General features: G+C 40.8%; 1 protein-coding gene across 6 annotated transcripts in view; it reads right to left on the bottom strand.

Moving 5' to 3' along the window:
- NFIA (nuclear factor I A) overlaps positions 1–16,509 on the bottom strand; it is a 406,685-nt gene that overhangs the window by 215,472 nt on the left and 174,704 nt on the right. The gene's annotated exons all lie outside the window — the stretch shown is intronic.

Below are 16,509 nucleotides of genomic sequence, written 5' to 3'. Positions count from 1 at the left end.
CTGCCATACTGTGATCGTCCTCAGACTGCCTCAAAGTCCTAATGACAGCTGTTGTGAATAGCTTGATAAAGAAAAAGCGCACATACAGTAGTAAGAAAAATCTCCACCCTAAAACAAACCAGGGTAATTCCTATTCAGTCAACATGGCATCAACAGAAGTCCACAGACCATAAAAGTACAAATTGTAGTCCCACAGGAAAAATAATATAGCCTCAGTTTCACCCTCCCTCTGTGCATGATGATCTGACTGAAGATGAAGTCTGAAAAGCCTCTGTTACAATTTCGTCCAGTTTTATTTAAATCTCCCAAATTAAAAGATAGTATGAAGAAATCGGAAGGCATCCAAAAACAAAAATAAATGTTAGTCAAGTGAAATAAAGTGAAAGTTCCACTCAAAAGTGGAAAAAAAAAGAAAAAAAAAAAGGAGAAGACAGGAATGAATACTTTCTTGCAAATAAATGAAGAGTTAGGGACATTCCTGGGGTAAAAGAAAACAAGGAATAAGGGCGATTATACTCCAAATATAATAAACAGTTACCCTCTACAATTGTAGCCCTTCAACATATTCAAAATTAGATAAGTTCTTGTTTCTTATGGTTTGGGAAAATGAATACTTTTGCAGAAGAGTCAGTTCAAAGAATTCGTTTTTTCTATACCCATGAGGTTATAATAGAAAAATAATTCTATTTTTGATTTTTGCAAGCTTTAGAATTACTCTATTTTGATCAACCAGTCTCATAACATGTTTATTACAGTAATTAAACCTAGAAAATCAAGTGACTGTTGCAGTCACATTTTGCTTATTAGTCTGATAGCTTCGGTTATAAAAGAAATTATTATGATGATAGTTGATGATATTCAGGAATATTATCCATTTTTTTCCCAGTGTGACCATGACCTTAAAGACCAAGGTGGAAAGAAAACATTTGAAAAACTATTATTTGAGAATGCATAATGTCACTGTACAGGTGTACACAGGTACATATAATTTGTAGCTTAAGTGTATACCACCATCAGCTAAATATAATCACAGTCTGGTTAAGAACAAACAGAAATCTGTAATACCATTAACTAAATCTTGACCACTGAAAATATGCAATTATTATTAATATGTCCATAGAATGGATAGAATCTTTTAAGCTCAGTGAATAACCCAACCAATATTTGAGGTCAATCACTGCACACAACTGTGGCCCACTTAATGAAAAATTAGCATACAATACCCCAGTTTTGCAAACAAATCAATCGTGAGGTAAGTCACAGCATGCAACTTTCCTTAAGCTTTAACAATGGAAACACACCCTGGTTCTTTAAATGGGAAGTCATACCTTTACCACATTTAAAATACAAAATTTGATCCCCAGGACTTTCCCCAGCAGGCTAGACGTAAGTGTTTGTGAGAATGTGCGTGCACGGGGACAGCAGTAATTACAGCACAGAGTAAGTCTTCCTTTAACAGGGTAACGGGGAGATGTGGTGGAGGGAACTTCTAGCTCCAAAAGGACTAGTTTGCACACATCGGTCCTTTTCTGTTCTAATCCTGATTTGGAGGGAGAGTGAAGGCTGTGTTCCTGCAGCAGTCACTTGGAAAGGCTCCGCCAGACCACCCCAAGGGCTGCCAGCTGCTCTGGAGACCCTCTGCTCAGCCGCTCCCGTGCATCGCATTTTCAAGTCCTAGTTAAGGCTGCTGTATCATCTAGGTTACTGCCATTTTCTTTCTCAAAATTTTTTTCTTTTTATAATGACTTTCTGAACAAGGATTTGTGGAATATTAAAGTTGCAAGAATTTGATTTTTTGGCATTAATGTTGGTATCCAAGGCCCATCTGTTTAGTCGGGACTGTATATCATGGCAAGATCTTTTAGGTTGAAGAGTGATTCAACTGTCTTATCACCTACTCCTAGAAGTGTTATTTTTCTAAGTGCACAAGGAGGTTGCAGAATGATACACAGTTTTAACACATTGAGGAAAAAAATGAAATAGTGTAATTATTGTTGTGTTATGACAGTGAGGGAGAATCATTTCTAAGCTTAAAAATCACAAATTCATTACATTATCTTGTAATGACAAGATAACTCAATCTTTAAACCTTCAATCTTTTTGCAAGAGGTTGATTTCAAGGAATGACCAGCTTTTTCAACGATGTTATAAATTATGTCAAAGGTAAGAAGCTGGTGATTATAAAAGATATGTAATCAAGATACTTTGACTAAATTCATATCACATTTTTTTAGACAAGGCTCTATGATTAAGATAAACTAAAATGTTTAAGTAATCAGTTTGAATTTTTTTTCCCCATGAAAAAAAAGAAGCTGTGTTGACAAGGCCTGGTAACCTGTTAATTCACTCACGGTTTTGAATCCACCTGGTCATGTTCCCTGTCCAAGATAAACAAAGACCTACATAAAAAGCCATCATTATAACAGGTCACATAGCCGAACTGGGTTCTATTTCCCATTTAGTCACTTCTTTTCACTGTATCAAAATCAAAATTAACTGTAGTATTAGCTTCTTGGAGTTCAAAATTAACTGTAGTATTAGCTTCTTGGAGTTCTTAAACAAAATAATGTATACTTGAAAACTGTCCATACAGCCATCTATACAAATTAAAGGTAAAATATTTCCCCCATACTTTCATATTATAAAAATAAATGCTTTAACTGAAAATGAAGCATAATTGAGTTATAGTCTATATGCATTATTTTCATGTACCTGATGTCTGTAAAAAAATTATTAAAATAATAAAATACCCTCTACTGAGGGTAACTATGCTATTTAAGTTCAGGTAGTACCCTAAGTATTAACTTTCTTGCATTCGTATTTCCTTATTATTGAAAGAAGTATTAAATGGTAAAAAAGATGATGTCCTAAAAATCTCAGCTATAGAATTTAACTGCTCTAGATCTCAGTTTTTTCATCTGTAAAATGGGGACGCTACTGACCAGTTTGCCTAACTTAACAAGACTGCTGTATGGATCAAATAAAATAATGCAAAGAAAACTTGGTTTTGAAACTTACAACGTGCCAAAAAACAAACAAACAAAAAAAAAAGTACATTTATTTCTGCCATATGAAATCTTCATATCCAAGCAAGTTTTTTCTCCTTGTAAAAACCAACCCAACCCCAACCCACACATGGTATGATTCTGGTAGAAAACATCAGTATGAAAGACCTGTATTTAAAGAAAAGATTCGTAATTTCCATATACTGGGAAAGAGATTATCTCTGATAATGGAAATGTAAATCTCAGCTTGCCGTTGTTTATTCCAGACAGACATTTGTGTGTTAAAGTCTGTTTATCAGGCAACACTTTGTCTAAGCCAGGAAGTAGTCAGTCTTTGTAACAAGATGTATGCAAATGAATTTCCCATGAATCTCTGCACAAATTGTAGCAGGCAGAAAAAAAAAAAAAAATCCTTGTTCCTGTACCAGCAAGAAGCTACCTCAAAAGTAGGCTAGAGACAAGAGAACTATGAGCTAGACTATGCAGATGAGTTTAAATGAGTCCTAAACATGTGCTCGCAGTCTGTTGCTCTTTATTCTAATCAGAGTTAGTGAATTACATCTGTTTATCAGAAAACACTGTCTGCAAACTCGGGCTTTGGAACCCGTGTGAAAATGAACGGTGGCCATACTCCCATGAAATAACCAGTCCGTGGCAGAACTCCAAACCTCCCATCACTTTAAGAACCCCTACCAATAAACTACCCACGAAATCTTGGAAACTTTTAAAAAAATATGTCCACGTCTAACTTTTTGTCACCTTCTAACTTTAAACTTTTCTACATCCATGGGCTTCCTTAAGAGCATGACAGATTCATTTCGGAATGCTGAATTTTATCATGCACACTGGACTGAGAAATAAAATATTTTCTAATACTACTCGATCTAATTATCAAACCAGGTAGCGTTTACAAGAAAATACTTTTTCTATCATCATATAGAAGAGGTTATTCTTTAAATCTATTATTAAAGTTTGTCCTAAAATCTTTTTTTAAGCTTAACATAACCAACTCTTCAAAAAAATCGACACATGAAGAGTTGAACAGTGCATTTCTTTTCGTGTTTTTCTTATTGGTTTTCTACAGGGTTAGAAAATCTTACCAAAGGAATTGAATTGCTTTAGCTTGTCTTCCTAGACAAAATAAACACTTTAGGACTCTACTTGTTTGTATTCTCCTCAGTGGCGCTGTATGCATCAGCAGCTAAAAACAAAGAAACTTTTTAGATGCTCAGACAAAATGCAGAAGCTTCCCAAACGCCGGGCGAGGGAGGGGGCGTGGGTTCAGCAGAGGGTGGGGGTGGAGAAGTGTGCGGAAAAGTCTGACAGTCCATTCAATATAGGGATGATGGCTATAATGCATCCAGGGTCCCCTTGCTAATTAAATATGCATTGGCACAGTTTTGATCGATGCGAGCCATGGATCGGATGACACACCTGCAAAATCTTGAGCACAGAGCTCCCAGGAAAAGGGAAAATACAGTCTTGTCTCCTTATCTTTGTTTTCAAAGGCTCTCAATTTCTGTGCTTAGATATCTAATTTAATTCTCTCACCCCTCAGCAAACTGGATTAGGAAAGTCAATACTGCCTTTGTGCATCGACAGGACAACACAGCTTTCCTTTTATTCAATTTAGCTACGACCTTTAGACAAAGATAACGACAACTGTCTAAAGGAAGGTGAAGGCCTCCAGAAGAAGACCCCCAGAACTAAGGCTCCCTCGGAGTTACAGGTGACAAGCTTCTAGGGTTCACTGTGACAGTTTTCTTCCTGGTAAGGAAAAAAGGGGGGGAATTAAGAACTGGTTGTTGGGAGTACGGAGTGGGGGAAGAAACCATGGTGGAAGAGGTTTAAAACCACTGACGAAATGACTAAACTCTCAAAATCATCAGCTGGGTCCTATCATGCCCATAACCAGAAAATAATTCCATGACAGGATAGGATTGAGACCAGCACAGTAAGAATTTGCCTAAAAAAAATGCAGAAGCATTAATGAGAAGGTCGAAGGTACCATGGCTGGGTAAATCAGGAATTGTTTTTTTCCCTTTCTGAAGCATCTGAGAAAACAGGGTCATCTATCAGCATGTTTGTGAACCCCACCGCTGGTGAAGTTACAGCCAGAGATCCTGGGCGAGTCTGGGGTTCTGCAGTAACAGGGACACCCGCTCCACACTGCTAACCAGGGGGGCAGGGAGGCAGGGTCACCCTGAACAGCACCATTCCTTGGCGACTTCCTTGTCTTCGGGCCTCTCCTTCCTTCGCTCTTTGACTCGCTGACTCAGGTGACTACTCTGCGCCTTTCTCCCTGACATAAAATGGAAACAGGCCAGGTCCCTCTCCTCGAGGAGCTCTCAGTCAGGACACTGAAAACAAACTCGAGGTTCTGTGACATCCTCTCTTGATTAAATCCTGTTTCCTGTTGAAATGAAGGTAGAACATGAAGTTGTTGTGTATATTTATCATTGCTTTTTTTTCTCTAGAGACAAAGTCTCACTTTGTCGCCCTCAGTAGAGTGCTGTAGCACCACAGCTCACAGCAACCTCCAACTCCTGGGCTTAAGCGATTCTCTTGTCTCAGCCTCCCGAGTAGCTGGGACTACAGGCGCCCGCCACAACGCCCGGCTGTCTTTGTTGTTGTTGTTGTTATTGTTGTTGCAGTTTGGCCAGGGCTGGGCTGGAACCCCCCACCCTTGGTATATGGGGTCGGCACCCTAGTCACCGAACCACAGGCGCCACCCTTATCATTGACTTTATTCTTTCACTCTTAGCAGCAATCAGTCCCACTAAATGCCCCTTGTAACAGAACGCACAGTAGCCTGTACCCTAACTTGCACGGTAACGGTTAGGGCCAGCTATTCTGACGGGACGTAGAAAAGTTTAGGCAGAGTCATTTCAAGTGAAATATTGGGCATTGCTGCAAAAACCGCACTGTTGGAAATGGTGTAAAGCAGCGGTTCTCAACCTGTGGGTCACGACCCCTTTGGGGGTTGAACGACCCTTTCACAGGGGTCGCCTAAATACCTCCTGCATATCAGATCTTTACATGACGATTCATAACAGCAGCAAAAGTACAGTCATGAAGTAGCAACGAAAATAATTTTATGGTGGAGGGTCACCACAACATGAGGAACTGTGTGAAAGGGTTGTGGCATTAGGAAGGTTGAGAACCACTGGTGTAAAGTATCAAAATGATTTTTAAACATCAGATTTCCCCCCCTTAGAAACAATCTCACGGACAGTACAGAATGTTGTTCCTCGTCAGGCCTGTGTCCTCCCTTTAATAGAAATGATCATTCTAACAGAGGTAGCCACAGTACAGTTAAAAAAAAGTAAAAGATGTGGTGTAAAACAACCCCTGGGTTTGTGTCCCTGGCTGGCTGTGTATATTAGCTTTGTGGACCCAGGCAAGCCCCTTGTCCTCTGTGAACCTCGGCGGGCTCATCTTCCACATCCCTGACTCTCAAGGCAATGAGGATGGGAGGAGCATGATTTAAAGTGCCTGTGACTCATGAGTGGCTGTAATTCCCTAACTGTGCACTGCATGGATCAGGTTTTCTAAAGTATATAAAGTAGTTAAAGCATCACATTGACTATTTAATTTCCTGGCTCATTTTTACTGGAAGAGAGCACTGTATCTGGAACACATAGATGCTCATACATGTTTGTTGAAATGGAATTTAAATCAAAAGGTGAAAAAATAGCATTTTCAGAGCCACAAAATACCACAGGGCCCATCTCGGATATGTCAGCAGTATTCTGGGGTGGACTTCCTGGCTGCAGGGAGACTGCATGACCAGAAAGTGGTTATGTTTCCATGGTGAGGACAGAACCCTATGGTTCTGGTCCTGAATCTCCCATTTTCCCCAGACAAGTAAATTTTACCTCTCCAGGCCAGAAAAGCTAAAAGATGAGGGGGTTGGGCATCTGAAAGCTCTTTCCAGCCCTGGAAGCCTGAATTTGAAGCATAGCATTAGCCATTTCACTGTTGGTCTTCTGACGGCATTCAAGGCTGAGACCCCAAAAGGGACTGGGTAATATTTGCTTAGTTGCTGCAGATCGTAAGTGAAATTATAAATAATAAGAGTAGAATAACCATTGCAATTCAAAGAGTGTCTCTTCCTTACTTTATAAATGACCACAAACAGCCCACTAAGAGTTGCAAATGTTTATCTTCAGTGACTTGGCTAACCCCTGGCCACAGAAGACCATAAACAATGTTCTTTTTTCTTTATACTGCCATTGACCCTCTATGTCATCCAGAACACCAGAAAACTTTTGAGTTTATAGGAGCTACCAAAAAAGGTGTCCTTGAAGAATTTAATGTAGGTCCTAGGCCCTAGAATTTAAAACAAACCCTTTTAAAACTGTTTCAAATGTATTTTCTCTCATACCTATCATTAAAATAATGTGCTTTCAATGGCCACATTGACAATACCCTTCTGTGATCACCTGGTTTCGGAACCTATCGTGAAACGTACAAATATAAAGAGTTTATCATTTGTCAACCAAAAAGTGCTCCTCAGACTTCCCATATCATTATAATAAAACTCAGATCCTATCTGATTTTTTAGAAATTTACCCAAGCCTTTTACAAATGGAAATAGGCATAGATGGTTTTGCTTCTAGGTCTCTATGAGAGATAAAAAAATATATATGTATATTATTTAAATGATTTAAGTGAATCATTTCACTTTTAAGAGTATCTGTTTGGATCCTACCCTGGCGTTCTCCCTGACATACGCAGTGCTAAGTTTTTTTAAATTAATTACAGCACAATATTTTAAAATTTCTTCACATGGTGCTTATCCTCAAGTGCTTTGGATGTTTGAACTACACTTGGAAGCCTTCAGGTTCTGCGAATCTTTAGACTACGGAGCAGTTGAACACGCTAAAAAGATTAGTCAGTGATTCTCCAGTGAACTTTCATCTACAACCGGAGCTGCACTGAATTACGAAATTCCAAAACTGTGTGAGTTGATACCAATGGGAAAACTACAAACATCCTATGTAACAAGAGAAAAACAAACCGAAACAACTAAAGTACAGGAATTGTCTTAGGGAGCTTTGAAATCTCGAAAAGCTTTCAAAAATCCATCACCCTTCCTAGGGCCCCAACCCCCTCCAACCCATCCTAGTACCGGTCGAGCTGATGTGCTCTCACCTTCAACCAAAGTTCATTTTATTTGCCCTTTTTGTTTTCACTTTAGGACAACGCAATCCCCATTCTTTTCTGTGGTTATGTTGTAGGGGAGATAAAAGTATTTTCCATCTCAGTAACTCAGTATTGATGAGTAACGTGCTTAGTAATAATCCCAGAAATTAAACTGTCTTCCATACAGTGCCTAGTAATGGTTTGTGTAGGATTAAGCCAAATGAACTATCTTCAGGATGCTGGATTAATTTTTTAATAAAAAATCATGTTTGCTGGAAGGTCTCTTTCTGATAAAGATGCTATTTCAATAGTGTCTCCTCATCAAAAAGTCTAAGTAGGTTATCAGAACTTTCCCGATTTACTTTTCAAAAACCACGATAGATCTCTCACTCCAAAGAATGACTAATAATTAACCTTTCTCAAGAAGAAATGTGTTTACATCAAACCATCAAACGTCTATTACCACCTACTCGACCTACTCTGACAAGCCATTGTGAGATTTTATTCAGTGTTGCAGTAGCTCAGATGGTCGCGAAGAGCCCTGTTTGTTCAACTGTGCACCGCTTATAAAAATGCATATTACTCATCTAAGAGCAGCGAATTCTCCTCCTCTGCACCGAAGGTGGTGACTTGGAGCTTCTCTAACTTAGAGCCCTTGCCACAGGCTCTCTGAGATAGCTAGAGCAGGTAGAGATTTCTATGAATAGGAAATGGTTTATACAAATCTCTTGGCTCTGTGGCTTTTCAAACTCTCTGATGATGGTGGAAGCCCACACACAGGCAGTAGCTGCAGGAGCCGGGGCACCAGTGTGCAAAGCAGAAGGGTCGCTGTGCCTGCTGACCACGCCCCAGGGCTGCACACCCTCACCCTTGCACCCAACCCCTGCCGGGTTCCTCTAAGCAAGGCTTAAACCCCTGGGGCACAGTCCAGGCACCAACGCAGGGCTCCAAGTGTTCTCAGTATCACCTCGGTCTTTTCAGATTTATAGGCTGTTTTTGTTTTTGAGACACAGTTTCACTAGATCACCCTCGGTAGAGTGCTGTGGTGTCGCAGCTCACAGCAACCTCAAACTGCTGGGCTCAAGCATGCTTTTGTCCCAGCCTCCCAAGTAGCTGGGACTACAGGTACCCGCCACCATGCCCGGTTAGTTTTTCTGTTTTTAGTAGAGACAGGGTCTTGCGCTTGCTCAGGCTGGTCTAGAACTCCTGAGCTCCAGGGATTCTCCCTCCTTGGCCTCGCAGAGGATCCTCGCTAGGATTCAGATTCACAATCTTAAGAAAAGCAAAGAATGAACAGTGACTCAATCATGTCTGCTTGAAATCTATGGACATTTCATTTCTAAACTCTGTCCTGTTCCACTTTGGGTTACTAGAAAAGAATGTTGAAAACAAATTACGAATGGGAAAAATAAAGTCAAAGGAGAAGCAATTAAAAAAAGAAGAGGCGGTAACAGAAGTGGTACCCTGGGAACAGGTGACAGAGACAGCGGCTCTTCAACTAAGACGGGGAGTTTTACTGCAACATTCATGGGCAAAGTTACAAGTAAAAATAAGAGTTTATTCTGAAATTAAAGGTAGAATAATGTCCTGCATAATGTCTCTGAATTACCAGGTTAGCCCTGGGAGGGGGGATAGACTAATTGCAGCAAAGCGTAACATGAGGAGGATGTGAAGGGGAGGATGAAAAACCTTCTCTTATTTCCTTTGATTCTGGCCATCACCTCCAAAAACAGCACATAATTCCATAAGGAGATTTTTCCATTTGGTAACTTTGGGACGATTCTTTCTTCTTACTTTTGCCCAAATGATGTCCAAAAAAAAAAAAATCACTCACTTTGTTTTCATTTTCATTTTTACTTGATGCTTTAACAAGTCATCTAATGATTTAACAATTTCCTTTTCTCCTCTAAATAGACGTTCTGTAGACAGAGAAAAATTATTCTAAACTCTTAGTCAACAAGGCTATTAAGTCCTTACCACACTTGCGCTCCTACAGCCTCACGTGTACACGGTTATGTCCGTCTCCTCCCGACGGTCCTAAACATGATCAGCACACACTTTAACACTGCTATGTTGCTACTGTACAGACATGCTTAGGCTTCGTAGGAAAAAAAACACACACTTGTGAGGACTTTCATTCAAACCATTAGGAAAAAAAATTTAAGCTAGCAGAAAGTAACATCTCATCAGTAGATAACAGAAATAAATTACTGGAAACTGTACCAATGCTGAAGTCATAATGAACTGAGTCGTGCTATGAGGAACCTTACTGTGAAAAGCTGGTGTTTACATGGTAATTGGGAGCAAAACAAAACAAAATAAAAATCATTTCCACATAAAATCTTATCCAATGCTTTTCATAACTCCCCCAAACTCCCTATTGTGACACTCTCAAAGCACAAACTCTTGATTTACAGGAGGAGAAAAAAGTAGAGAACAACAAAAAAAGTCCCCAGATTCTCGGAGAAGAAATTCATGCAGAACATCTAATGTTACTCAACATTTTCAAGTGGCCATGATATGTCAAACCTACCACATGATGCAAATACATTTAAATATAAGTTTCTATTTCTGTTTCGAAATAAAAAGATCAGAAATCTGAATCTGGGAAAGCAAAATCTCTTGCAGGTTTAGAAAGCGTATACAAAACCTGGCAGAAGGAAGCACTATTCACTGCCACCATCTGCTTTCTGGCACACTGAGGAAACTTTCACTAACAGCAACATTTTCTTACATTAGAAAATCCACTAATTAGTTTTGTTGTAATAAGAAAAATAACCTTTGCATGGAAGGCAGATTGCCAGCTTGCTTTTCTGTTGTGGTTGGCTGTACCTTACCCCAGGCCTGTAACATTTCCAGGTAAAGGTAACCTCTGAGTTCTCTACTACTAGAGCACTTTATTATTCCCTGTTTCATCTAAATCACTACAGACACTCCTTTGACTTAAGAAGGGATGACGTCCTGATAAACCTGTTGTATGTTGAAACTATCTTCAGTTGAAAATGCATTTAATATGTCTAACATACTAAAACAACACAGTTTAGCCTGACCTACCTTAGAAGTGCTCGGAACACTTACATTAGCCTAAGGTGGGCAAAATTGTCTAATACAAAGGCTATTTTATAATGAAGTGTTGAATAGCTCATGTGAGTCATGTGATTTACTGACTACTGTACTGAAAGTGAAAAATAAAATGCCCGTATGGATACCCAAGGTATAATGTCTATGGAATCTGCATTGCTTTCCCACTATCTTAAAGAGGAAAAATCACAAGTCAAACCATCTTAAGTCAGGGCTGTATGTATCGACAAACGTTGAGTTTGAAAGAGAGAAAAGCTCGAAGGTATTTGGCTTAACAACCCACATCAAATTCAGAATCAGGAGAGACCTGGGGTCTAGAATCAACTGTTAACCCCACCCTCTGCAAAGAACATCAAATTCATAATCGGGAGAGACCTGGGGTCTAGAATCAACTGTTAGAAGCTTGGTAAGCCTAGTCTCCCTTGCCTTATCTTTAACGCTGCTAAATGCAGTGAGCTATAGATTCCCCTCAAGCGCCTAAATTCTTTTAGGAATTTAGTCCACATCATTTTTTCCCCTAAGAATTGTTATGTTCTAAGAAATGAATGATTGCAAAAGAGGAAATGGAGCTTCCATTGTCACTGATAAATCTGAAAAAATCTTGAGAATTATGCCACAGAGACACTGACTAAGCTATCACAAATCATTTAACAACCAAGGAACGGGAACTGTGAAAAAGCCTTGATAATATACTCTAACTAATCATTGAGTTGGCGTGTCACTCCACAAATACGGCCCGCGAGTGTTTACTGAGCAAGGACTGTGTGCCACGCAGAGCTGGTGGGCACCAGAGCGAGCAGCACTCAGCACACACGACACCAGCCCTCTCGGAGCCCGGGTCGCAGGGAGCTCCTCCACCATCCTCTCATCACCACGCTGTGCGGAAGACAACAGCAGCACCACCCCTGGGGTCCCCACACTTAAAAGTCTGCTTGAAAGTTCCTTGAGCAAATTCAACAAATGGGCACAGATACGATTTTCTGAAAAATTATATGGAAAATAGATATCTCGTCTTTGAAAACCAAGCACAGCACTGAAGGAACGGCTGTAACCTAAACTGCTGAGACAGGCCCTCTGCCTGCAGTGAATAAATCCACTAGTCCAAAACATACCTTTCTGTTCTCTTGACTTTTTTTCCTACAGATTTGAACTCAGCTAAATTAAAAAACAAAACTGCAACACAGGATGAACTACTGCAAACTCAAAAGTTCCTCTGCCTGTGTGGAATGAGTAAGGGGCTGTTCCAAAGTTTACCCCACGGGCACTGCAAAAAACAGGCCCGTTCAACTCTTCTCAGCTGTATGGCAACAAGATGTTGATATATTCACTTATCACCAGAACAAGAGTCCTTAGGTTTTTTTTTTTTTTTTTTGAGACAGAGCCTCAGGCTGTTGCTCTAGGTAGAGTGCCGTCGCATCACAGCTCACAGCAACCTCCAACTCCTGGGCTCAAGCGATTCTCCAGCCTCCACCTCCCAAGTAGCTGGGACTACCGGTGCTCGCCACAACGCCCGGCTATTTTTTTTTTTTTGGTTGCAGCCATCATTGCTGTTTGGGGGGCCTGGGCTGGATTTGAACCCACCAGCTCAGGTATATGTGGCTGGCACCTTAGCCGCTTGAGCCACAAGCGCCGAGCCAGTCCTTGGGATTATTATCTGTCATTGAGATACATTACTTAAAACAGTAACACCTTCCCCAATGCTTTCTACCAAATATTTGTCAAGATTTTGGTCAAACTGTCTAGCTCTGGCTTTCCTTTTACCCTATTTCTATCAACACCCTGTTTCCAGAAGACAATAACATTCTTTCCTGACCCCTGTTAATCACATTTATATGGTACAGATTTTAGAAGTCCTGAATTTAGAAGTAACTCAATGCAGAAGAAGAAAGAATCAGAACCCTTCCCCACTGCTTCCCCAGCTCCCTGCACCCGAGTTACTGAGAACGGGGCTCTGCTCCTAATGCTTTTCTCCATGTACTAATCCCCAGCCACCTTCCCAGCAAGTTGTAAGCCCTTGGGGGCACACAGCTCCTACATGCCTAAAGAAGTGTTTGTACCTAGTGAAGATTCAACACAGAGCCCTCAGTGGCCGCACAGAGAGGGGAAGGACTGGGCTAGGCACGATTTTTAAGAAAGGCCTACCTTACTGATAGTTTACAGATCTTTCTATCCGTGCAGAAACAAAGTCCACTTAGAAAAAACTAGATTTGTCCATTAAGGTTAAAAGCAAAATGGCTACATATAAAAAAGCAACTTTCTCAAACGGTCTATGAAACCAGTGTATGGTGCCCCATGATCACATTTAATGTACACAGCTATGATTTAATAAAAATAAATAAATAAATAAAAAGCAACTTTCTTCTCTTTATCAGAGAGAAGGCAAAGGTCTGGAGTGGTGCTCACAGTAACTCCATCATGTACTATTCAAAAGATCAATGAACAAAAATCGAATCTACAAGGGAAGTAGATTACTGAAATCAAGAGATGATTTTGAAAATGCTCTGTAAAATTTTGAGGGCCCAGAATCTTTAAAAATGCTTCCTGTTATTTTTAATAGAAAAAGGTATTAAGTTTACAGTCGAATTCTGTTTAATGTGAATCATTTTAGGGCCTTCCTATAGAAAATCCCTAGAGTAAGGGACGCTGGGCTTCTGCATTTAGGGTTTCATAAAGACCCTTGGTCTGCATCAGGGAGAGCACAGTATGCAACAAGTGTGGACCCAGCGATTAGCTGAAGGTGAGAGAACAGCAGCAAAAGCCAGGCCATGAGAAGGCCCAGCAGACGATCACAATGAGATGTGAAAGCTTCCTTTTGGTTTTCATTCTAGCGTGCATTGAAGATGGATCTTGAAGCTGCATTGAAAATATCAGCCCGGTGACCAACCCCAACATCGGGCCTGTTTGCCACACCCTGTCTCACTCAACTGAACTGCTTCCCTCTTTGGCTTCACGTACACACAAATTACAGAGCAACTTAAATTCTTTTTTTTCTTTTTGCAAATACCGACGTGACGTTAAGAATGTTGGTTCCAAAATCTGTCGAAAGTTCTGGAAATGGCTTATTTTTTCTACATCCGCATTGTACCGGACGCTGTTAACAAACTATAGGTACGTTTGAAATAGCCATGAAGTCACGTGACTTGGTACAGATAATAAAGGATATAAATACATACTTTCAAGGCAGGTAAGTAAACAATAAAGATGGTGAACTAAGAATAAAGAGTACAGAAACAGTATTCAGACAACATGAGATGGGGGAAAGAAGCTTCGATGAGCAGCTAAGTGAAAAATAGAAAACTCCTACCTTCCCACCTCTGCAGGAAGGTGCGTCTGCTGCTACTGAAACTCATGGGTGGTTGGCTGACCCGAGGCGGTACAGACAGACAAACTTCTGTCACATTCCCTCAACCTATCCTTCCTTCAACTCTCTGGGGTTGAAATTCAGCTCAGGATATTGGGTTTCCCTTTGGCTGAGTAAAGGAACTGACCTTGGAAAATATTAATGAAAAGTAAGTAATTATTTGCAAATTTGCCAAAACAGGTAGACGGTAATAAAACAACTGGCAGTTTTTTAATGACAACATCTGACCGCACCTCTAAAGTTGGAAGGTTTTCATTTATTTACAAAATTTGTAAAAATAGTCTTTCTCTTGACTCTTGCAGTCTTTGTCCCAGGCCAGCGTAAGCCCACACACCCAGTCACACAGGGGCATACCCGCAGCAACAGTTAACCCTCTTTTTTTGTGTATTTCCCTTCTGGCCTACAACTTAAAAATAAAATAAAATAAAAGTAGGATGTAGATTAACAGCATTGTTACTTTCTGATTTAAATTTAACAGCACTTTGGGCCAAAATGATACACCAGGTCTACGGGCTGGAGTGCGCCCGGCCGTGAGCTCACGTTCAGTCCACCTCAGCGCAGGACAGCAAGAGCCCAGATTACAGATCAAGTCCTGGAAGATCTGCATTACCAAAGACTTGTACCACAGAACAAAGTACCCGGGTGTCTATTTCTGTGATGACTGACGGTAAGAGGCCTATGAACCCACACGAGGTGCCGGGAAAGAAGATAGAGCTTTTCTACTTAACTCCAGCAACTGCCAGTTGCTTCCAAGGTGACCAAAGGAAACCCAGAACCAAAACCTTCGGTCCCTTTTCACTATGGAAGACAAGAAAAATCTCCTCTCCGAAGGTCCTGAGCCTCTTCAAGCAGCGTGCTTTCACCGTGACCACACTTCAGACAGCGCGCCCAGCACGGGGAGATCTGAAATACACTCGGCATGTCTCCTTGGTCTGGGTTCCTGGTTACACACGCAGTTTCATCTTTCTAAAAGACTCTTGCCCCATTTTAGAAGGTCAGGAGAAAGTTGTGCATAATGCAAAAGAATTTCAAGCAAATCATATGATATCTGTACTGGATAATTTTTCATGGTTTTATACCAAAAGAATCACTGCATATTGAAGATTAAACATTTTTTTAAATGCTAGAACACCAAGCTTTCCCTTCAAACGATTCAAAGCAAGGAGCGCAGTGCTGACACAGCAACACTGCGGTCTCCAAGAGACTGTGGGAAATGTCAAATTTATGGTCCTGGGGGTGACTGGTGGATGGTTTTGTGGTGTGCGTGGTGTTTTGTTTTGTTTTGTGTGTGCTTTTGCTTCTCTCTTCTGAGCCTCTGACAGAAACAGAGCTCTACAAACTTCCTGGCGACCTCCCAGGAAAACAGAAGGAAGCGGTACCCTGTACTTCCCCTGGGATCTAATGAAATATACAGCCTCTGGGCTTCTTTCAATTTGGACTTTCAGATTGCTAAGCCAGTAAAAAGGGGAGCCTAGCTGTCACAGACGTCACATGGTCAGGGTCACCTGCTGCTCAGGGGTTCTCATGCCAGTTGTTGACATAATAAGCACCCCTTATACTTTAATTACAATTCACAGTGTGCAAACTATGCAATCTGCTTTAAGGCAGACTGTCTTTTAAATCGACACTAAAATTCTAGTATGAGTGTGGCAAAGAATTGTAGCAGAGGAAGAAGGGTATGTCCGGATGAGTAGCCAGAGGCAGACACCTGCCATGTGGGGAAGGGATGGGCAGAATTTGCTAAAATATAAAGTGGGGTTGCTGTCCCTAATTCTGGGAGATGATACTGTAATCCAGGGGTGTCCAGCCTGCAGCCACTGGGCTGCCTGCTGCTTAGTGAGGACTGTTTTGCTTATCTGTGGTGTCGGTTATCACGACAGCATGCATGGACCTTTTGTTTTGCTCATCAGCTAT

This window comes from Nycticebus coucang, chromosome 22, assembly GCF_027406575.1.
Source record: "Nycticebus coucang isolate mNycCou1 chromosome 22, mNycCou1.pri, whole genome shotgun sequence".
NCBI classification, from domain to species: Eukaryota; Metazoa; Chordata; class Mammalia; order Primates; family Lorisidae; genus Nycticebus; species Nycticebus coucang.
Note: the sequence above shows the minus strand (reverse complement) of the source record. Positions and strands in the feature narration are given on the sequence as shown.